At 38.5% G+C, this 24,553-nt stretch overlaps 1 long non-coding RNA gene across 1 annotated transcript; it reads right to left on the bottom strand.

The window, feature by feature from the left end:
• Positions 1-13,066: 13,066 nt before the first annotated feature.
• On the bottom strand, positions 13,067-15,683 carry LOC128931546 (uncharacterized). Its single transcript, XR_008480018.2, has 3 exons — positions 15,581-15,683; positions 14,246-14,281; positions 13,067-13,203 (listed from the first exon to the last, which is right to left on the bottom strand). It is a non-coding gene; the product is annotated as an uncharacterized LOC128931546 (long non-coding RNA).
• Between the last annotated feature and the right edge of the window lie 8,870 nt (positions 15,684-24,553).

Raw genomic sequence — 24,553 nt, 5'->3', positions numbered from 1 at the left:
GTAAAGAGCACCAACATAAAGAAGAATTTACACCAACGAATAGATAAAACAGCCAGATAACATCAAATGGCAGTAACCCTAAATTTAAATCGACTAAATCCCCCAATCAAAAGACACAGCCAAACCCAATGGCACGTTACATCCAGACCTGTTTCACATGCAAGGATACACAAAGACTCAAAACAAAGGGATGGAGAAAGATTTACCAACCAAATGGAGAGCAAAAATAAATAATAAATAAATAAAAAGCAGGAGTTGCAAATCTCATATCGGATAAAATAGATCTTAAAGCAACAAAGATACAGTGGTAAAAGGATCAATGCAACAACAAGAGCTAACTATCCTAACACCCAGATACATAAAGACTTAGACTCAATGAGACAGAAAATTAATAAGGATATCAATGACTCGAACTCAGATCCGGAACAAGTAAACTTTAAAAATATTTGTAGAGCTCCCCACTTCAAATACACAAAATATACATTCTTGTCAATACCACATCACACCTACTCATAGGTTTAAATGAAACATTGATTGGCCTTATTAATACCCAATATTTTTCAGAATAAAGCAATATTTCCGTTTACTCTCCCTCTTTCTCTTCCTCTTTCTTCCTCTCCTTTACTTATTTTTTTTCTTTCTTTCTCTCAAAAAAAGAAATCAACTTGTAAACCTCTAGATCCAGGTCGGCAATGTCTCTCTCATTGCTTGATTTCCTTCCTTCCCTTCCCTCCCTCCCTCCCTCCCTCCCCCCTTCTTCCCTTCCTTCCTTCCTTCATCCCTTCCTTCCTCCCTACTGTCCTCCTTCCCTCCCTTCCTGCCTTCCTCCCCCGCCAAAAAAAAGAAAGAAGCACAGGAGGAGAAGGAAGAGAATAATATGGATTAGAGCCTCTAGTTCTATCTTTCTATGTCTCTAGTTCCCTGTCCTTACCATAATTAATTTGCCAATGAATTTACCCTTTTGCCTAACAGGCTCAAATTGAGTTTCAATCACTTTCATTTCAAAGATTTTTGATTGATGCAGAGATTTGTATAGATGGTCCCCAAGTTTTGGCTCAACTTAGAATTTTTCAACTTTACAATGATGCAAAAGCTACATGCGTTCACTAGAAACCATACTTTGAATTTTCATCTTTTCCGAGGCTATGGATATGAGGTAATAATCTCCTGTGATGCTGGGTAGCAGTAGTGAGCCACAGCTCCAAGTCATTTGATCCTGAGGACTGAAAATGATACTGCACTCTATCATATGCTGTATTCAATAACTTACATGATATATTCAACACTTCATTATATAATAGTCTTAGTGTTAGATGATTTTGCCCAACCGTAGGCTAATGTAAGTGTTCTGAGCACATTTTAAATAGGGTGGGCTAAGCTATGATATTTGGTAGTCTAGGATATTATGAACATATAATGGATTTATCAGAGAGGTAACTCTAGGAGTAGCTATACTTAGAATCAAAATCTTATTACAGACTTTAAAATGTGGAACACGCTGAAACAAGATGGGATGGGGACAACGCAAATCACTCCGTCCCTATCTGGGAGTACGATACACCTGTTATGTAGTGTAGTAGTTTGAATGGTGCTTCCAAAAATTCATATCCACCTGAAACCTCAGAATATGGCCTTAATTGGAAACGGGGCCTTTGCAATGTAATTAAGTTGAGATCATACTGAATTACAGTGGGTCCTAAATCGAATGACTGGTGTCCTTATCAGAAGAGGAGGGGGCACACAGAGACACAAGGAAGAGGCATAGGAAGATGGAGGCAGAGACTGGAGTGTTGCAGCTACAATCCAAGGAAGCCAAGGATCGCGAGAGCCACCAGAGCTGGGAGGAGGCAAGGAAGTATTATGGACTGCAGGAAGAAGCTGGAGAGAAATATGCTTTAGTTAAAACCGACTCATCTGAAGAAGACTGAGAATAGCCGACTCATCAAACAGATGACAGATGTAGGTTTTGTGGATCTGACAATTACACAGTTTGGAGAGCCTATTTAACTAAAAGAATACAAATTTAGATACTAAAGTAAATATTTACTTAGAAAATACACAAAAATAAGTTACAACATTTTAAAAGTTGATAAATACCACAAACATCACGATTTCAAAAGTTTCATAAATTACTCTTGTTATTAGTGTCATCATTAACTGCCTGATACAGCTTTATAATATTTATTCTACATTTTTTTTGGCTGGATATTCTTTGAGAAGTTCTTAAAGGAGCAATTATTTTTTTAATACTTTCTCTAGGGAGGATAGAAAAATAAGCTAGTCTTTAATATCATTTATTGAAATTTATTTTTCATCATTTAAATTTAGAAAATGTTTTTCCATTTCACATCTAGCTATTGAATTTTGCTCCTTCTAAATATCTCCAGTTTCTTGCTTACATGACTTTTTGTCTGGGAACAAGCCTTCAGAGAATCCCAACCCTTTGATTTAGCCGAGTATGCCTGCCCCCAACATTTTAACACACACACAAAATTTCTGCAGCACCTGATCTAACTTGTCCAGATTACACTTATTTTTTTTTCACTCCTTCAAGTCTGGGATTTGTGATGTTACATAGCTATGAAGCCTAATTCTTAGTTTCCAGGCAGAGATGAGAGCAAGGAGTAATTCAAGTTCTTCTCATTGGGGTGAAAGATAAGGTCCAGATACTTGATTAGGTTAACCAATGGTTGTTCCTGGAGGCCAGGAGAATGTAGACATGGTGCTGATAGCCTGCTCTCAATCCATCCATAGTGTAAAAATACCACCAGGCCCAAGACTATGACCTTTAAGCTGGGGCAGCCCATTTGCTAATGTGCAGCCATGACTGCTACTTCTTCCCCAAACGGATGGTATAAGTAACGAGCACATGAGCTTAAGCTTCTTTAGCTTCATGATACATCCACCTCTGCATAGAGCTTGGATTAGGATAGGCCCATTTTGCCATTGACTGGCGATCCTAGATAGTTGAACAGTCAGGAACTATGCTGACAGTAAAGTTGAATTTTCTACCTTCACAATATACGATGCTTCATGATCTTTGCTCTCCTTTTTCCAAGATTAACTTCACTGTTACCTCTTCTTTCTGCCTCTGATTTATTCTCTCCCTGTACATCCAGTAATTACCTCTGCTTATTTGCAATATTTCACTTATATCTTGGCCTTGACATTTATTAGTTGTTTGGGTTTTTTTTTATTTTCAGGTGAGAACACACGAGGTGGAGTAAGTGTCATGCAGTTCAGTCAGGTCTGGCTGTGTTCCTCTGTGATTCTCCTGGCATTACCCTTATCCAAGGGCTGGCTTCATCCTCAAGCTAGTTTTCCCCCTAATCACAAGATAGCTGCCTGAAGCAACAGACCCTACATGCTCCCTCTTTTATGATTAAGTAAAAAAGATTATAAGCATCCCACAACCACTCAACATTTCTGAGCTTTGTGCAAAAGCCACTCTTAATAAGAGTGTCATATAGGTTTATGCCTTGGTTGCATGCTCACTGCAGAACCAATAACTATACTAAATGATTTTGAATTGTCCCTGGACTTGGCTATGGAATCAATTCCACACAAGTATTTAATCTCCTGGCTGCTACACAGTGGGGAATGCTTAGATGTTGAAGATGCAAACAAAATGTCCATTATAATCACAGTGTATTCTCTTTTTATTAAACTGTGAGATCCTAGAAGACAAAACCATGAGATCCTGGAAGATAGAGACACTATTGATTCACCTCTGTATCTTAAGGTCCTAACCTATGGCTGGCATACAGTCAATATTAACAGCCACCTGAAAGAATGAACAAACAAAATAATAATTGATTCTCCTCAAAAATATATTTGTCAGCAACCATTTCTGTAATTCTTAAAGAATATTATAATTGTAATAATCCCATTCTCCATGGTTACAATTTTTATTAATTGCTTCCTGGGTCTCTCATTTGATTTCAATACATTGCCGATTATTTTTAGAGCTGCCATTAACACAGATTTCAATCGCTGTCCTGTTTTCCCCTTGAGCAGTGAAGTGGTTGCCATGGAAACAGAATCCAGTGCCTCTTTCTAAAGCCTCACGTCAATGCAATTTGATGAGAGGAACTAACACACTACCTCGTACCTGTATTTTATAAATCTGAAGATCTATTGCCTATAAAAGATGCAAGTCATTACTGGGGTAAAGCATCCTTGATGAAGCATGGATTTGACAACTTGTCCAAAAAGATGTATCAGAGCTCTCGTCTGGAAATAATGCCCTAATCAGCGTAGGAGAAAGGTTTGAATGCTTGAATTGACTAAAAATGTGAAGTCACAAGGTAGATTTTATTTAAAGATGGGAGGAGGAATAATTTTAATTGGCACCACTCATACAGCACAAAGTCACAGACTAGTAGCCTTTCTTGGAGTCCCATATGGTGATTATGTGGGAAGAAACCTGGTTTCCCTCACTCCACCCTACACAAAAACTGGATGTAAAGTCTAATCCAGGTAGAATGGGAGTAGGGAGAGGGAGTAGCTTCCCAAGCATCTCTGGATGGCTCTGTCAGCCAAGGGAGACTCTTTGGAGAATGTTGCTGGTCTAGGCCTCAGCTTCTGCACTCTGAGCATCTGGGAGAAGGGTATACCAGTTACCTGGGCAACTCTGTAGCAAACCAACAGCATCAATTATGTATACTTATAAAGGATTCATCACCAAATTTTTTTATCACCTTCATAGGCCTTTATAGAAATGATTCACAGGAGGGTCTAGTTACAGGAAGGTCTAGGACCAGGTCTTAAATTCTCAGCTAGGATAAATTTAAATAGACCAACTGTTGACCTTGTCAGCATGCTGGAATACGTTATTTTGTGGCTGGATGTTCTCTGATGAAATTTTCTATCATGTCATGAGATGTTTGCATAGAGTAGCCTGTATATCTCTGAGAGTAGCCTGGATTAACCCAAGAACATGGTCTAGAAGAAGCCAGGATAAGGCCTGTACAGGTGACAAAGGCACCTGGGGAGGCAGGATTGGGGAAGGTTATAATACCGGGGCCAACTGCACAGGGACCTAAAGCATAGGGACCCAAGCAAAGCAGATATAATGAGCAGAAGAGCTCTAGCCAAGTAATCATAAAAGCAGTATTGAATCCAAGGAACAGGCAGGTAACAATGAGCTAATATGCCAGAAACAAAGCTGGAAAGGTACGTGTACAGACTGGAAAAGGATTAATAAACTAAGATCAGTATCAGACAAAGGGCCGAGGCAGATGATGAGACTGGGCTGTAAGAAAACAGCTGGCATCCTACCCAGTAGATTTCATTGCAGTAGATGTTTTCCAGTACAATGTTTTAACAAAAAGCTGCTTTCTCGTTTTGTTTCATTTTTTATTTTCTGCTTGCTTGGTTTACAATCATGGCCCTATCAAGACTGTATTTCTGAAGAAATATATCTACTCTTGGTCTATGTATTCTTGGTCTCTGTATAAAAAGGACGATTATCCATGAGCTAGATCACAGCTGATTCTCCCAGTTGTTCTGGCTGCCACGGTTTTTTTGCTTGCCTCATGTCAGCTGCATCCCAGCTATCCCCAAGGAAATGTTAGCGGTAGTTATAGGAACCATCCCATCCCGTTTCTAGGAGAAAATCAGGTCAGTGTTATTACAGGAGTTGGTTCCACATATCACCAGGTTTAGAAATACTTTTTTTCTGTCAAAACATGCACAGGCTGCCTAACACTGAATACCGCTACAATGAAGCCAGACCACATCTGGCCTGATTTTAGGACTCAAGGGTATTCAAGGCTGGCAAGATCTTTGCCAGGCACTTGGAGCTGTTTTCCTGCCTTCTTCATACTATTTCCAAGTGGCTGGGTACAGATCTTGTCCTTACTTGTTTTGTTTTGGACAAAATTCTTGAACTGCTCCTACACAGACTCTTACTTTTTGATCTGTACCATTGAAGTCATACGCCCCACCCTGCACCACTTGCCCTCACTGTGCCCATGCCAGCTTTCTGGCTCATTCTTGTCTCAACACTCCCACCATACTCTCCTCACTCACTCCACGGTAGAATTCCAAGAGGACTAGACCCGAGTGAGACACTGTCATAAAAGATGATGTCAGACGAAAGCTCAGAGCTGGGCCAAAGCCTTGTAAGCCTTTGGAAGGGCTGTGGCTATTATTTTTAGAGAAATGGGGAATCATTAGAGCAAGCTTGTCCAACCTGTGACCCACGGGCCACAGGCGGCTTAGTACGTACTTTAGTGCAGCTCCACACAAATTAGTTAACTTTCTTTAAAACGTTATGAGATTTTTCTGCAGCTTTTTAACTCATCAGCTAACATTAGTGTTAGTATATTTTATATGTGGTGCAAGACAATTCTTCTTCCATTGTGGCCCAGGGAAGTCAAAAGATCAGACGCCCCTGCATTAGAAGATTTTCAGCTGAGAAGTGGACATGGTCTAAAAATAATCAAAAAGGATCAGTCTGGATGTTATGTTCGAAGCAAACAGCAGAGGGAGCAAGAGTGAAAGTCCGAACTCCAGCACAATAATCCAGATTGACACGTTGGAGGCTTGAGCCAAGTTGTCATAGAAGTAGCAAGTTGAGGTCAGATCCAGATACATATTTTGAAAGTCGAGGGAAAAGGATTTTCTGACAGATTGGATACGGGGTATGAGAGAAATGATGGAGGCAAAGCTGACTCCAAAGGTTTGGGCCTGAGCAATTATTTAAAAACTGACATAATGCTTCAGGAAATCACGATTGTGCCAGACATAATTCTAAGCACTTTACCAATCACAACCCATTTAATCCTCAAAACGGCCTATGAGATAGATGCTCCTAGCATGCCCAAACCTGATGCACAGATTGCTTAAATGACTTGTGCAGGTTCCCAGTGAGTGTTCTTGCCATTAATTGAGATGAACCAGTACAGGAGTAGAACAGATTTGGAGCAGAACTAGGAGCTTAGTTTTAGACTTTTTCAGGTCTAGAGACTACTGACAACCCATCTGTCCAGGCTCAGTCCACTTTTGCTTTCAGCTGGTGTAGTCCATGGTGTAGACTTCTTACCTGCAGTGGTTATATCAGGTATTCTAGGCTGGCACCAGGGGTCCCACAGCTTGGTCTTCCACTGAAGCTAGTGATATGCTGGTAAATGTTTAACAACCAGCTGTAGTATTTGCCTAGTTTTTGCTAATTTTGTGGTGTAAATATTCACACCACAGCCAATTTTACACAACCACCATGATGTGGTTGAACGCAGACATTGGAAGAGATGCATGCTCTCTGCCCTCTGCTGTAGTGTGCCAATGACTGGAGCCACTACAATGAAGCTAAAGTCCTAGTGAAAACCTAGAAATGGTATGTCAGGTCTCCTGAGCGAGAAGGAGAATTTATGGTTGTAGACATTGCCAAAGCAGCTGGGAAAAACGATTTAGGCTTGAACTTTAGTTAATTATGTATAATAAAGGAAGAATAGACAGAATAAAGTCAAAGCGATGGAATAATGGAGGGGCTGCATATATAGAAGACTGAAATGGTTGAAATAGCCGATTCTGCATTAATGTCATGAGGGTGGGGAGCAGGGATGACTGCTGATGGAATCTGAAGAGAAATTAAAGTCAGGTCAGCCAATCAGAAGTCTCAGAAGTAGGTAAAGGAAGAAATCCCGTCAGTGAGGAAAAGAAGCATCTGAGAACTTCAGTATCAGGCAGAAGCAGACACTCAAGTGTTTGCTAAATGACTGCTTCTACAAAACACCTGATCCAGGAGGAAACTTTTTAAATGTTTCCAATGCAGTGTGTCCAGGTTAGGTCAAGGAAAAGCTCCATAAGTGATTTATGTATAATATGAGGTTTGAAAACCTGGTAAATATTAAAGGCAGAAGGACTCAAAATATCAAGGAGTCCCAAGATCAAATAAAGGACACCGAATGATGAGAGTAGAGTTTAGGGTCAGAACAGCCCTGACTGAAAAGCACAGGGCAAAGATGACACAGCAGTGACATACACAGGTGGGATACATAGGTGAGAATTGATGCTGAGACCTAAACACCAAGAGACAAGTTAACTATCCTTAGCAAATTCACAAAGGGTCCTGTACACATTACCAAGAAATTTTTTAAGGTTATTCTAAAGGTAATGGGTGCCAAGAGAAAATACCATTCGGGGAAATGACATGGTGATTTTCTTTTACAGTAGGATGGGAGATAGAATGCAAATAAGCAAGACTGAAAGTAAGTGAACTAATTAGGGAGGCACATCATGCAAGAGATGATGAGGGTGTGAACAATGGCTGTGACAACAGAAATGAAATAGTGAGACTGAATATACAGCTATTTTAGAGGTAGAACTGACAGCAGGATATCCCATTGGATATGGATATCTATTGAATATAAAAGGAATAGGCAGAAATTAAGAATAATTTCACATTTTTCACTATGGAGAGGGAAGGATAGAGAAAACTTGAAGAGGATTCCCATATTTTTAACTAGAATGATTCAGTAAGCAGTGTCATTCAGGGAGATCGGAATCTAAGAAGAAAAAGCGAGATGGGAAAATGTGTGTTCATCAGGACTCTTGATTGCAAATGAGAGAAAACTCAGCTGGCTTAGGCAAAAAATGACTTTTATTGCTGCACTGAATCCAAGAAAGAAATAAACCAACAAGCAATGGTATAGTGGGCTGTGGTGGCTGTAGTGCTGTCTTCTCAGAACGTATTATAATATCCTTTATAGTAGCTGTACCCTCCAATTCCCATGTTTTCTGTGAAGCTCTGTCTGACTCTGACCTATCCACAGACCTAGAAGTACCATATGAGCCAGGTCTAGCCAGAGTGATTGGTTCAAAGGTGGTCTTGAGACCTAAGCTATGCCGATCAGGAGTGTTAGACTTTTCCCCTAAGCCTTTGTCTTCGAGGTCACTGTTTAGGAAGGATGAAAGACACTGGAGCAGCTTGCAGCCATCTTCCCCAGTGCCTTAGGAAAAGCGTAACTGCATGAAGTCCAGTTGAGACTAATTCAAAAGCTAAAATAAGCAGAAATGGGAGATGTATAAAAAGAGAAAACTAGTAGTCCTGAAGTGCCAGAAGCATAAATAGAGGCCTGGCCACTGCAGCCATTTGGTTATGTTAGCTACCTTGATGTCCTTCTCAATTACATAAGAAAATGAATTCTTTTCTTCCTTCTTAGGATAGTTAGCAAGGATATCATAATATAAAGTACAAGATTCTTCATTAATACACGTTGAAAGGATAGCCTACTGGGCCCCAGGAAAAACTAGATCCAGCCACCAGAATATCACCAGAATCTAGTTCACTACCTTTTATCTGTGCCTCTCTCTGGATGTCAGTTTTATCCTTTCTCACTGCAGACTGTTTTCCTTCTTTAAAGTTGGAAATATGACATAAACAGCTCTCAGATTTTACTTCTGATAGGTTTTATCTCCAACGGGAACTGCCTTTTATCTTCTGTGCTTCCAAGTTCAAATATTCTAAGGGAGGATTGTAACTGACCCACCTTGTGTCACATAATGAATCAACCAAATGTATCTAGAGTCTTAAAATACTATGATTAGCTTAACTTGGGCCAGTTTGACATCCCTGAACCAATCAAATTGGAGTCAGGGTGGTGGGTTCATGTAAGAAAATGGCAATGCTCAAGGAAGCTGTAAAATTAGACCAGGGAGAGAAACAAAGCTAAGAAGAGAGGTTCTATTTCCAGAAGAAGGACAAATATAGCTGTAAGAGCCTCTCGTAGGAAAGATGGTATTTTAAACACGTTGAATTTGAGATCCATGGAGGGCCAAAAGGAGGTCAAGGAAATGTGACCAGTTGAAATTATTACTCAAGCCTGCGAGAGACAATTTATGCATTTCGCTGATTTTGATGAAACAGGTTATTTCAGATTATAGATTTCAAATTTGACATATGGTTTTACCCCAAATTTACCTAGGTCTCTAGTTTTCAAAACAACTTTGCACACTTAAAATGATTATGCACTGTAATATAGTGGACATCGTGAATTAAGGGAAAGAGTTGTGAACCACAGAGGCAAGACCTTAGAAGAAAAAAATCCTGATCTATGTTTCTCCCTATGAGGCAAGAGACAAAGATATGGGCTAGCAGAGCCTCAGGACCCCAAGATTTTTGGTCTGAGCAACTGGAGTATTGCAACTGAGAAGGGGAAGGTACGTCTAAGGCAGGTTTGGGTTAAGTGTGAGGTGTCTCTTAGACATCCAAGTAGAGATACTGAGTAAGGTATTAAACATATGGGATTAGATTTCAGAAGAGTGATCTGGGAACTCTAAAATTAAGGGCTTAGGAATAAAAGGAAGAACCATCCAAGGAGACTGATGAAGAAGCTTCGAGAGTAAAAGAGAATAACCAAGACAATGTGGTGTTCTAGCAGCCATGTGAATGCAAAACATGAAAGAGGAGGGGAAATCGATTGTGACAGATGCTACTGAAGAGTGACATAAATAACGACAGGGAGTTAACCATTGGATTTAGCAAACCAGCCACCATTGGTGATTTTGACAGTTTCTATGCAGTCATGAGAGCAAAAGGCAAGGGTTACACTTTAGCCACAAATGCCAGCAGACAAGGCAGAAATGAGATGGGTCATTGTCCTGGAAACTAGAGGATTTATGAGACACAATCTAACATCTTAGGACTCTGACTCACATATGTTTATAAATGTCCTGTGAGCCCCAGCCCTTCCCTCAGACACAGCAACACCACCTGAAAGATTAAAGGGCTGTGTAATAAATTGAGCATTTTTTGTGTTTTACTCTTTGCCAAGGCAGACTATTGAAAAAACTTCGGCCTAAATTAACAGATCAAACTAAGCTTTAAATCAAAGTTAATGTTTTTTCTTCTTACCAGCAGGTGTGGAGAAAAAAGGAATCAACTCTGACAAAACTAATAAAATTATATTTTATTCTCATGTTGGATGTGTTACCTGTGTTAAATCTTTGACCTTCATGTGGGCCAAATTTTTATTATGTTTTTGCTAGTAAACTTCTCATATCAATTCATAGCTTATGCTTGATAATTTTTCCAAGCTTATCTGACTTTTTCTTACAATTATTACTATTTGGCAACTGTTAAGCTGTATCTTACTGGTGATTTTGGTTCATGAAATTGAATAATAGCCAGGTAAAATTCTAAAGGTAACAATCAAGATAAGTTTGAAAATGGGACACCCACCTGAAAAGTAGAAGAATAGTGGGAGAAAATCAAAATGGGAGGACTCAGAAGTTAGAAACAAAGAAAAAGAGAAGGGGTGGTGGATGAAGCAGGCTTAGAGAATTCTTGAAAATGCATAGAAAAAGACACATAAACACATTACAGTTTTTCACCTTCTGTGGATACTTACTTGCATGTGTATTTCAGGTCTATTTAAAAATTTTAGAAAAAGGTATATATTTTGGAAATCATATTAAGAACTAATAACACAAGCACTGAAATCAGAGAAAAATCACACACTGGGGTCTGTAGGGGGGAAATAGGGGAGGGACAGTGGGGGGTGGGGAGTTGGGGAGAGATAGCATGGGGAGAAATGCTAGATATAGGTGATGGGGAGAAAGACAGCAAATCACACTGCATGTGTGTACCTATGCAACAATCTTGCATGTTCTTCACATGTACCCCAAAATCTAAAATGCAATAAAAAAGAATATTCAGTGCAGTATTAATTATAATTTCAAAAATTAGGGAAAAAAACTAAATGTCTCTAGATAGTATAATAGTTAAATTTGTGATATATTCATATCATACTGTATTATACAGCCATACAAGGCATGAGGTTGGCATTCATATACTGACATAAAAAATGTCACTCGTATATTAAATTTAAAAGAGAAACTACATATCAATTTGTAATATGGAAGAATTTAAATAGTTTAGAAAAATTAAAATATGTTTCTTTTAGGAAAAGAAAAGGAATATACATATTAGAAATACTGTAGTAGGAAACATTCATCTGTCAACATAGTTTCATCTGGTATGGGACAGTGGAAAGAAGGTTTTATTATTAAAGTCTATAAATTTAAAAAAAAAAACTAGCACTATCACCTATTAGTCACATGGATTTGAGCAAATTACTCTTTGAGCCTCAGAATCCTTATTCACAACATGGAGAAAATAATAGTATATAACTCACCAAGCTGTTGTAAGAATTGAGCAAGATAATGCAGATAAGGTTCTTCTTGCAGTGCCTACCCAAATAAAGGCTGATAATTATTAGTTATGATTAGTGTTATTTTATATCATTGAGAAGTCTTTCTTTAGAAGACTTTTCCATCAGTACCTTTTTTTTCTCACTTATTTCTCCAGCACTGTTAGGGCCCTTGATGAATTTCATCAAAGATACTCTCATCAGCACCTTCAATGATCTTTCTCCTCTGTCTTTCCACCACAGGTATTATGCCAACTCTCATCCTGTGAATCCACTGACTGGGGAACTTTGTTTAAGAAAATCACATGGCTGTGACAATGACCATGTACATTCACTGGGGAAAAAGGGAAGGCATTGTAAGATGACTTATGCAAAAGGGTATCTTGGCTAAGATTGGAGTTTTTTAATTGTTGATGAGTAAAATCAAGTAGACACTTTTATTTAAATGTAACCCTAGGAGCAGTTTTTGGTCTCTAAGAGACTTTCAATTACCTGGAGAGGCTCTTTCCTGATTTCTTGTTAAGAAAATCAACAGATAAGGTCTTTAACTATACAATCTTAAGGCACTTTTGTTTTTGACAAAATTGTGGTGACCTGTGGCTGAAGTTAAGTCTTGTGGTTTAATCATTGTGTAAGGTAGAATCGGAGCTGGATCTCACAGAATGTTGACTTCATTTCTTCTTCTTTTTTTTTTTCATTAGTTTATTTGTTTGGTTTATTTATTTATTTATTTATATTTTGTTGGCTTTGGGTTTTGGTTTGTTTTAAGTTTTGGGAATTCCTTGCAGGAGACATGGCACAAAAGCCAGAAGCAGAAGCAGCTTTACTGAAAAGCAGAGCATGAATAGAATGACTTCAAGTCCCTTATGGCACCATAGTGAGAAGTGACTTCCTCTGAGCTTCTTAGAGAATTCAACAGTGTCCTGCTCCCTTAGGGAGCTGCAACCATTGGCACGTGGAAATAGGGCTTCCACCAAGAGTCCCACCAGTCGCAGCAACAGGAAGTCTTCAGACAACTTTGATGATAGTGGTTGTTAGCCAGAGCAAGCTAGAAGAAGAAAGAAAAGCTATAAAGAGGCCACAGTGGGAGCGTGAGCACCTTGAGGCATCCTGTTGGAAACTGACAAACCTAATTGTGGGACTTGGATGCTGAGTTCAGGTAAACATGCTGTGGGAGGCACTGTAATTCAGTCATTAACATTGAAAACGGTCCAATTCTATATACATACTCTGTTGAAGACTTCTTCCAACCGCCTTATATTATACATTTAAAATATGAAATACGAATGCAAATATGAAATATAAATTTAAAATATGAAATACACACTGAGTCTGTGTCTTGACTCAGATTACCTAGGAAGGGACAGTAACTTATTCATCAATGTTTAGAATAATAGTAAGTTACAGAATATAGTCTGAGAAAATTACTTGGGCCAAGAAAGCAATGTCCCTGGCATTCATCAGTCCAGAATCAGAACTGCGGATAAAACTAGGTGCAAATTTATCAGAAAACAGTATTTTTCTGAAATACATATTGTAGCCATAGAATCCTCTAAAAACTTAGTTCTTAGAGGGACTCCTGCTTACTTGCTGAGAAATTGTATTCTCTGAAATCATAGAATATCAGATGTATTGCTGTTGAAAATTCTTGCAATAGGAATGAAACATCTCACTCTTATCTGGAGGACAAGTCATTGTGATCAGCAAAGCCTTGATTTATAGCCCCTGTGCAAAGCTTCAGAGAATGGGTCTCAGGACACAACATTCGACATCTCTTTTACTTCATTTCCAAGAAAACAGGACTGCTATGGTTTGAATGTTCATCTCCCCCAAACCAATGTGTTGGAGCTGGGGCCTTACGGGAGGTGTTTGGGTTATCAGGGTGGATCCCCCATGAATAGATTAATGCCCTCCCTGGGATAGGGAGCAGTGAGTGAGATCTTGCTCTATTCGTTCTCAAGAGAGCTAGTTGTTAAACAGAGCCTGGCACGTCACTCCTCCCTCCTTGCCTTCTCTCTCACCATATGATCTCTGCACACAACACCTCCCCTCACCTTCCGCCATGAGTGAAAGCAGCCTGAGCCTCTTACCAGTTGCAGTTGCTGGTGCCATGCTTCTTGTACAGCCTGCAGAACAGTGAGCCAAATAAACCTCTTTTCCTTAGAGATTGCCCAGCCTCAAATATTCCTTTATAGCAACACAAAATGGACTGAGACAAGGACCATAGGTCCATTTCACAGTACAGAGCTGAAGCTGACATCTTTTATACACCACCACACTTTGCTTAGCGCCCATACAGCATCACTGCACCTAAATTCCACTCTTTAGCAAAATCCTGTGTTAACTCTACATTTTCCTTTGTTTGATGAGACATCTCACAATTCCTCTCCTGTGCAGTCCCACACTGCAATGAGAAGTAAATTTGACTTCGTTGGTCTGTTTACAGGTTGTCCCTGGTGGTTTTAGGCTGATTGGGCTAGGACAAACCATGTCTTATTTTTTAAATGTCTTCTTTAAGCAAATGTTATTATCTGTACTTTACTCCATTCCGGAAGCTAAAGTAACAAAGTAGTCTAATTTCACCAAAAGATGTTTATAACATAAAACTTTCCATGCTATAAACAAAAGCTCTTGAAATCAAAAAGACAAAAATACTGTCCTCACAATGAAAAATATAGGGCCTGGCCCAGTGGCTCACACCTGTAATCCCAGCACTTCGGGAGGCCGAGGCGGGTGGATCACAAGGTCAAGAGATCGAGACCATCCTGGTCAACATGGTGAAACCCCATCTTTACTAAAAATACAAAAAAAAAAATGGGCATGGTGGCACGTGCCTGTAATCCCAGCTACTCAGGAGGCTGAGGCAGGAGAATTGCCTGAACCCAGGAGGCGGAGGTTGCGGTGAGCCGAGAGCGCACCATTGCACTCCAGCCTGGGTAACAAGAGCGAAACTCCGTCTCAAAAAAAAAAAAAAAAAAGAAAAAAATATATATATACACACAGAGTTGGGTTTTTTTCACTTTACTAAAGCTCAGGCTGTGCTTTTTACAATAGAACAATGATCAAAAATAGACTTTTTTCCCCCTTTATAATATGACCAAACAAGAGTTGGGGCAGTGACCACTGCATCACATAAAAGATAGTGAAAAACTAGAAATACTGGGTGAACCTCTAACAAACACCTTCTTCCCCATCCTCACTCTTGACCTATGACCTTGTTTCCTGTTTCACTGAGAAACAGGGAAAAAATTAGATGAGAATGTTCAACAGCCCCCAGCATGAGATCTTCCTACCTTCCTCTAACTGCACCTATATACTGTCACTACCAAAGACTCCTCTGTGTCTCTAACAAAGGCTATTTCCTCTTTTTTTGCACTAAATTCCGTATCCTCGTGCCTATGGAGGGACATGGTCCCAGTAATTACCTTCTTTATTCTGCCTGGGTCAGCCTCTAGGATGGCCCCCAGTGATCCCCACCTCCTGGTATTCACGCCGTGATACAATCTACTTTCACACTAAATCAGGGATGAACCCTGTGACTAACAGAACACTGCAGGAGGAATGATGTGTGACTTCAGATGCAAGGTCATAGAGGACAAGGACACTGCTACCCTCTTGGATTTCTCACTCTGTGGAAAGCCAGCAACATTCGTGAGACAAGCAGTGCTGTGGTGAGGCCCATGTCAAGAAGGCCTGAGGTCAAGAAGGCCTGAGCTACAGCCAATTTGTCAGTCATTTGAGTAAGCCCCCCGGGGTGTGGACTCCCCTAGACCTAACCACCTCTCCAGGTGGCCAGAGCCCTAGCCCACCTGTGACTGCAACCTGATGAGGAACCCGAGTAGGAAGCCCTACTGGAGCTGCTCCCAAGTTATTGATCCACAGAAACTATGAGAGAGAATACTTGTTTAGGTTTCTCTTAAGCCACTACATTTTGGGTGGCTATATTTGTTACCCAGTAACAGATGACTAATACATCTCCTGTGATCAAAACACTTCAGAGGTTCCCCATTTCTCTCAGAGACATATTCAAAGTGCATAAGGCCCATGAGGACCCTCACATTCTTCCCATCCCCCATTCCCTCTAACTCCATTTTCTACCACTATCCTTCTTACCACCTCAACTCCAGCTACAGTGACTCCTTTGCCCTTCCTCAAATCTGCCTCAGTGCCACTGTTCTGGCAACTCTGTCCCCACTCCCACCCCCTCCTTCAGGCCTTCTCTCAAATGTCTTCCTCTCAGTGAGGACTTCCTTTCTTCAAATGCAATACCCGCAAACCCAACACACCCACACACACACACACACACACACACACACACACGTCTCTAGTCTTATCTCCTTAATTTTTTTTCCTTAGCATGTATCACTATTTCATATACCATATATGTTGTCTATTATCTGGTTTCCCTTACTTGGATGTATGCTAAATTGGTGCAAGGGCTTTTGTCTGTTCCCAGTGTCTAAAAGAGCGTCTGATTTTCAGTAGGCACTCCATGAAATTTGTCAGATGAATACACCAGTGTTAAGAGTATAAAAGTGTATTATTACCTTTAAAAATGCCTCAAAGATAAATCAAAAGATCTACCCCCACTTTAGCCACTTCTAAAATTTACAACTAGAAAAACCTTTTCTTTCCTGAAGAACTGTCTCACAAAAATAGCAGTTAAATAGGAAGCTATCCTAACCCACTGTCTGCCTTTTTCCTTGTAAAACTCAGACCAAATTTGAAAGTCATCTATAGTAACTATAGGTGCTCTTGGCATCTAAACTCTGTTTTGTTTCATCTTGACTTTCTTAAGTTCCTAGGTTTTTCCTTTGTTCCTATTATTTTACTGTTTTGATTCTATATTGCTTCAAAGACTTTATGAAATTAAGTAGATTACAAATAGAAATATAAGTAAGTGATGTTAGTGTTTTCTTAAGCTCACAATAGATTCTTAAAAGTATCTTTGATTCAGTTTATTATAGCTACAGAATTGTAAACTTTTTAAGAAACAAAACTTTAATTTTTGTGAACTCTCCTTTTAAAATCAACAAAAGGTAATATTTTTATTATTTATTGGGGTATTCTTTTTTTTTTTTTTTTTTGAGACAGAGTCTCACTCTGTCATCCAGGCTGGAGTGAAGTGGCATAATCTCAGCTCACCTCCCAGGCTCAAGCAATTCTCCTGCCTCAGCCTCCTGAGTAGCTGGGATTACAGGTGACACCACCACACTCGGCTAATTTTTTGTGTTTTTAGTAGACACAGGGTTTCACCATGTTGATCAGGCTGGTCTTGAACTCCTGACCTCCAGTGATCCACCCACCTCAGTCTCCCAAAGTTCTGGGATTACAGGCATGAGCCGCCGTGCCAGGCCTGGGTTATTCTTATTATAAAATATTTTACATGAAAAGTAGGCTTTGGATCAGGAGAGGAACACTTATTTCAGCACAGCATCATTATTTCTCAGTAAAATGACATATTTTTCCTAATTTCAGATTATTCTTCAAAAATGTTGTTTGCTTCTATGAGATAATAAAACTCTACTTGAATATTATGTATTAAATTGATTTCTTCTCCTTTTTCAAAAAACAGAGGAAGGTTTCTCAATGAATCAGCAGGTTTTTTTCTGCCTTCACCAATCATCATTTCTCATTATACACAGAGATCCTCAAAATGAGAACCAGATACACTCAGCCTGTAGGATCATTTAGTAACTGGGGGAAGGAGGGTAAGTAGCCTAGATTTTTTAAAGTTCCCACACCAAAACATCCCAAAAGATTATGAAAGGATAAACAGGTTTCAGAGACTAAATATGGAAAATATTGGTATTGGTTTTGATTCTATAGACCTGAATAAAATACCACTTGACAGTAGCTTTCTTTATAAATACTCTTGTATTTGGTGAATGCTTAAAAAGATAGTCAAATGAATTAAATATACATTTAAATAAAGGAGCAAATATATATTATCAATTATTACCCTCAACAATTATTTCATAATATCTAAATATACGTAATATATAATAAATATATATTGAATGCATATTTTATATTTGTCAGCCTGGTGAAGTAAACCAACCCCATCAATAATCTCATTGTATTTAAATATATATTTAATATATAAATATTCTACATTAATATATTTAATATTTAATATGTGCATCTATATTAATACATATTTAATAAATGCATTTGTGTATTTAATAAATAACTATATATTACATATTATATATGCAATAATAAATATATAAACATACATGTAAATATGATGAGATCATTTAGGGGGTCGATTTCCTTCACCAGGCTGAGAAAATAGTTTAACTGCCATAAAATAATCACAAGTTTAAAATAATAACATTTTTGCACACTATTTTCAGAGCTGTGTTAGATTTATGAAAAAAATCGAGCAGATAGGAGCAGAGTTCCCATAACCCCTCTCTACTCTCTCACAGTTCCCCTATTAGTAACATCTGCATTAGCAACATCTGCATCTGTACATTTCTTACAATTGATGAACCAATATTGGTACATTAGTATGAACTAAAGTCCACTGTTTACATTAGAGTGCACTCTGTGTGTTGCACAGCTCTACAGGTTCTGACAAATGTAGAAGACCCCAAATGTAGTACATCTAGGTCAATGTACTCTACGAGCTTGAGGAGCTCTATTTTGCTGCAGTTGAATGAGATATAATTCAGGTAAACCCAGGTGATGATGGTACTGTTCACTTCTATTACATTTTTACTTATTTTCTGCCTGTTCAATTTGGCAATTACTAATAGAGAGAAGTTGAAGACCCCAACTGCAATAGTCTATTTGTGTCTATTTCTCTTTGCAGTTTTTCCAGTTTTTGTCTTATGTCTTTTGACACTCACTTGTGAGGTGCACACATAGGATTGTTAGGTCTTATTGGAGAGTTGGCCCCTTTATCATTATGTAATGGCCTTCTTCCTAGTAATTTCCTTGTCTGAAGTTTGCTTTGTCTGAAATTAAAATATTTATTCTAGCTTTCCTTTGATTCGTGTTAGAAAAGTATATCTTGCTGGGCCTGGTGGCTCATGCTGTAATCTCAGCACTTTGGGATACTGAAGCAGGAGGATTTCTTGAGTTCTGGAGTTCAAGACCAGCCTGGGCAACATAGCAAGACCTCCTCTCTACAAAAACTTAAAAATTAGCTTATTGCGGTGACACATACCTGCAGTCCCACCTACTCAAGAGACTGAGGCAGGAGGATCACTTGAGCTCAGGAGTTCAAGACTGCAGTGAGCCATGATTGTCCCACTGAACTCCTGCCTGTGTGATAGAGGAATACCCTATTTCAAAGGTTCAAGAAAAGAAAAATATATCTTTCTCCATTCCTTTTAATATGTGTCTTTATAAATAACATGGATTTCTTGTAAATAACATAGAGTTGATACCTGTATTTTATTCATTCTGTCAGTCTTTGTCTTTTAATTGGTATATTCAGACTACTTATGTTTAAAGTAATTTTTGATAGAGTTGAATTGCTCTCTCTCATATATTAATTGTTTCCTGTTTGTTGCCCTTGTAATTGTTTCCCCTTTTTGTCCTCCCCTCTCAATATGGTTTGGCTCTGTGCCCCCATCCAAATCTCACCTGGAACTGTAATCCCCATGATCCCCACCTGTTGAGGGAGGGACTTAGTGGGAGGTGATTGTGTCATGGGAGGTGGTTTCCCACATGCTGTTCTCGTGATAGTGAGTGAGTTCTCAAGAGATCTTATGGTTTTATAAGAGGCTCTTCCCCTTTCTCTTCCTCTCGCCTGCTGCCATGTATGACATGCCTTTGCTTCTCCTTTACTCTCTGCCATGATTGTAAGTTTCCTGAGGCCTCCCCAGCCATGCAGAACCATGAGTCAATTAAACCTCTTTCCTTTATAAATTGACCAGCCTCAGGTAATATCTTTAGAGCAGTGGGAAAATAGACTAATACACCTCTTTTGCTACCTTTTCTAGTTTTAATTCAGCATTTTATATAATTCTATTTTCTCTCCTCTCTGTGAGTATCAATTATACTTTAAAACATATTTTTAGAAATTACCCTAGAGTTTGCAGTACACATTTACCACTAAGTCCACTTTTGAATAACATGATACCATCTCACGGGTAGTGCAGTTACTGCATAAAACATTTTTCCAGTGCCTCTCTTCTGTTCCTTAAAGCATTGCTATTATGTATTTCATTTATTGATAAACTAAAATCACCCAATATATTACTGATATTATTACTTTGAACAATTATCTATTAGATCAATTAACAATAAGAAAAAATAAAAGATTTACGTTTTACCTTCATTTATTGCACTTCTAATGTCCTTCCTTCACATTAATTCAAATTTCTGGTAAGTATCATTTTTTTGCTCTCTAAAGAATTTCTTTTAACATTTCTTCCAAGCTGGGTCTACTGGTAACAAATATCCTCAGTTTTTGTTTATCTGAGGAAGTTTTTATTTTCCTTTCATTTTTAAAGGATAGACTAGGCACAGAATTCTTAGTGGATTTTTCTTTCAACACTGAATAGTTCACTCTACTCTCTTCTTGCTTGCATGGCTTCTGAGAAGTCAGAGGTAATTCTCATCCTTGTTCCTCTGTAAGTAAAGTGATAGTTTTTCCTGACTCCTTTCAACTTTTTTCTCTTTGTCTAATATTCCACAATTAGTATACGATATGCCTACATGTAGTTTTTTTTTAATTATTTTGCTTGGTGTTGTCTGATCTTCCCAGATCTATAGTTTGATGTCTGTTATGAATTTTAGAAAGTTGTCCACAATTATTCGATCCCTAGATATCTATTACTTATGTATCTTCTGTTGCTTTCTTTCTTTTCCTTCTGGTATTCCTATTACCTGAATTTTATGCCTTTTGTAACTTTCATGCAATTTTTAGAATTTTGTTTCTTTTTCTTTTTTTTTTTTTGAGATGGAGTTTCGCTCTTGTTACCCAGGCTGGAGTGCAATGGCGCAATCTCGGCTCACCGCAACCTCTGCCTCCTGGGTTCAGGCAATTCTCCTGCCTCAGCCTCCCGAGTAGCTGGGATTATAGGCACGCACCACCATGCCCAGCTAATTTTTTGTATTTTTTAGTAGAGACGGGGTCTCACCATGTTGACCAAGATGGTCTCGATGTCTTGACCTTGTGATCCACCCTCCTCGGCCTCCCAAAGTGCTGGGATTACAGGCCTGAGCCACCGCGCCCGGCCGTTGTTTCTTTTTCATATTCTATTTTTGTTTCCATTTAAGTTTGGGAAGTTTCAATTGACATATCATCAAGTTCACTGATTCTTTCATAGCTGTCAAAAGCATTTCTCATTTCCGTTGTAATGTTTTTCGCTCTCTAACATTTCCTTTGGATTCTTTGAGTTTTCATCTTTCTGCTTATATTACACATTTGTTCTTGCACTTTTCCCAGTTGATCTCTTAGCATATTAGTCATAGCTTATTTTAAATTTCCAGTCCCTGCCATATCTGAATCTGGTTCTGATGCTTGCTTTATCTTTTCAGACTGTGTTTTTTTCTTGCCTTTTAGCATGCCTTATAATTGTTCATTGAAAGCTAGGCATGTCATATCAGATAATAGAAAACAAAGTAAGTAGGCCTTTAGGTTATATGTGTTTATCTGGCCAGAAGTTAGACTGTATTTAATGGTTGTTGTAGGTGTAGGTATAAGAGGCTTCTATTTTCTCCAATATCCTTCTTTTTGCCTTCCCTATTTGTTGTCTTTGGGTTTTCTTAGAGATTCATTCTTAAGCAGAGTTGTGTCTTGCATCTCTCTCTAGTTGTGATCCACAGTTATTATACCAGAGCACTGTTTATATGGACATAAGACACTGAAGCATTGATACGTTCTATAATGTTAAGATAAAAATCTCTATTTTTTATTATTTATTTCTTAAAAATTTTAGATTCAGGAAGCACATGTGCAGGTTTCCTGCATAGATTTATTCTGTAATGGTGAGGTTTGGGCTTCTAGTGAACCCATCATCCAAACAGTCAACATTGCAGCCCGTAGATAATTTTTCAACCTGCACTCTACTCCCACCTTTCTTTGTTTTGGAGTCTATTATTTCATCTTTATTTCCATGTGTACCCACTGTTCAGCTCCCACTTATAAGTGAAAATATGCAGTATTTGATTTTCTGTCTCTGAGTTATTTCACTTAGGATAATGGCCTCTAGCTCAATTCATGTTGCTGCAGAGGACGTGATTTAACTCCTTTTTCTAGCTGCCTAATATTCCATGGTTTATATATACCACATTTTCTTTATTCAATCAACTATTGGTGTACACTTAGGATGATTCCATGATTTTGCTATTGTGAATAGTGCCCCAATAAATATATAAGTGCAAGTGTCATTTGATATAACAATTTCTTTTCCATCAAGTAGATAACCAATAGTGGGATTGCTGGGTAGAATGTTAGTTCTATCAGTTATTTGAGAAATCCTCATACTGTTTTCCAGAGGGGTTGTACTAGTTTACATTACCATCAAGAGTGTATAAGCATTCCCTTTTCTCTCTATCTTCTCCAATATCTAAAACTCTATTTTTCAGTTGTTCAGAGTCCCTGGGTTGTGAACTTGTAAGAGTTTATTCTTTTATTTTTCTCCTTACATGAGAAAGAAAGTGTAGAAGGTCTTCAAACTGTCTAGTTGCCTTTTCTGTAATTGAGATAAAGCTCTCAGGCAAAGTTTACCTTGAGGGCAGGCTTTTGTTTCTGAGTATATTTCAAATAGTTATTTTTTCCTCCTTCGTGCCAAAGAGGAAATTTTTCTCGTATCTTTTGAAAGTAAAATTCATGAATGTGTGGATGCTCCCATACGAATGGCTCCCACTCTCTCTCAGTTTTCAACTCTCAAGTTACTCCACACTCAGCCTTCAGCAGTATGACAAATACTGTAAAAGTGCCCCCAACCCTTTACTGGCTTCAGTGGCTTTTGCTGTCCTGATAAGCTGTAATTCTTCGTATTCATTTATGTCTTCAGTTTGCAAAAAGGTGGCATGTACTATGACCGTATTTTCTGGCAGATCTAAAAAGAGTTGTTGATTTTTTATTTGCTCAGTTTTTTTTCTTGTTGTGATGATGGGAGTGGAGACTTAAATGTCAGAGCAGAAACCGGAAGTCCTAGTAATAATGTTTTATTATACATATATCTTTTCACCACATAAAAGAGAAAGGTGCACAGGTCTTATTATTATCATTTTCTATATAAGAAAACTGAGGTTTAAAGAAATTAAATGACTTTCTGAGAGAAATATTGTTAATAGATGAAGCTAAAGTTAGAAACTGGATCTTCTAGTGTCTGCCAGGACTCTTCCAATACAAACCATTATGTTTAGGCAATCACATATATGAAACAATTTGAAAGAAAAATTTTAGTTTAAGAACAGAGTCATCCATGTTTGGGTTTGTTCTATGGCATAATGTGAAAAGCAAAAGCCTGGCATTTCCCATAATGAATATTCTCAGGCCTAATTCAGCCCCAACTCACTTTTAAGACTTTAGGGAATTCTCGACAAATGCTGACACAAGCTTCAGCTTCTCCACCTGAGTCTGAAGCAAGAATAAACCACATGATCATGTAACCATGAAGTGAAACAACTCTAGGTTGGATTTCGGACCTATATTTTTGGAAGAGAGTTTGTGTACATGTGTGTCTTAGATGTGCATGTGTGGAAACGGGAACTGATTTTTTCAAAACCTTTCTGAACTGCTAAATTAATCCTCTTCCTTAAGTGAAAAAGTTTTGCTGCTTTAATTCTTTAAATGAAATGATGTTTTGCCTTCCCATCTGCCTATCTGACATGATAGTCTATGAATGTGATTAATGTTTAAGGAAGAAGTTCCTTCTAGGAAATGTCATCTGTTAATAGTCCTTGTGTTTTCTCCTTCTTGTGAATGCTACACCCATGGCCAACCACTGGTTGGTCTTGGGTTAAATGTCACTTCCTCAGAGAGGCCTTTCTTGAACTCACACTAGCACAGAACCTACACTTCCCCTTTCCAACTTAAAGTTTGCAGCCTTTGGTATATGGGAACACACATGAAGAGATGATTTCATCGAGGGCACCACTGTACTTTCAAGGCTAACAGTCTAGAGCAGTGTTTTCCAGAACTTTCTGCAGTGACAGAAATCTTCTATAACCTGCACATCTGGCTACTGAGCACTTGAAAAGTGTCCAGTGCAAGTGAGCTACTAAATATTTTCTTGTAATTTAATTTTGAATAACCCCATGCTGCTAGTGGCTACATGTTGGACAGTAGGGGACTAGAACAACGTTCCTCAAAATCTAAATAAAGATGTCAAGAGCCTGTATTTTTAACCCATTCCTCAGGTGATTCTTACAGGCAATAACATTGGACAAATATTGATTAGAATATGATTCTCGAGCCCAGCTTC

This window comes from Callithrix jacchus, chromosome 3 (genome assembly GCF_049354715.1).
Source record: "Callithrix jacchus isolate 240 chromosome 3, calJac240_pri, whole genome shotgun sequence".
In the NCBI taxonomy this organism is placed as follows: domain Eukaryota; kingdom Metazoa; phylum Chordata; class Mammalia; order Primates; family Cebidae; genus Callithrix; species Callithrix jacchus.
Note: the sequence above shows the minus strand (reverse complement) of the source record. Positions and strands in the feature narration are given on the sequence as shown.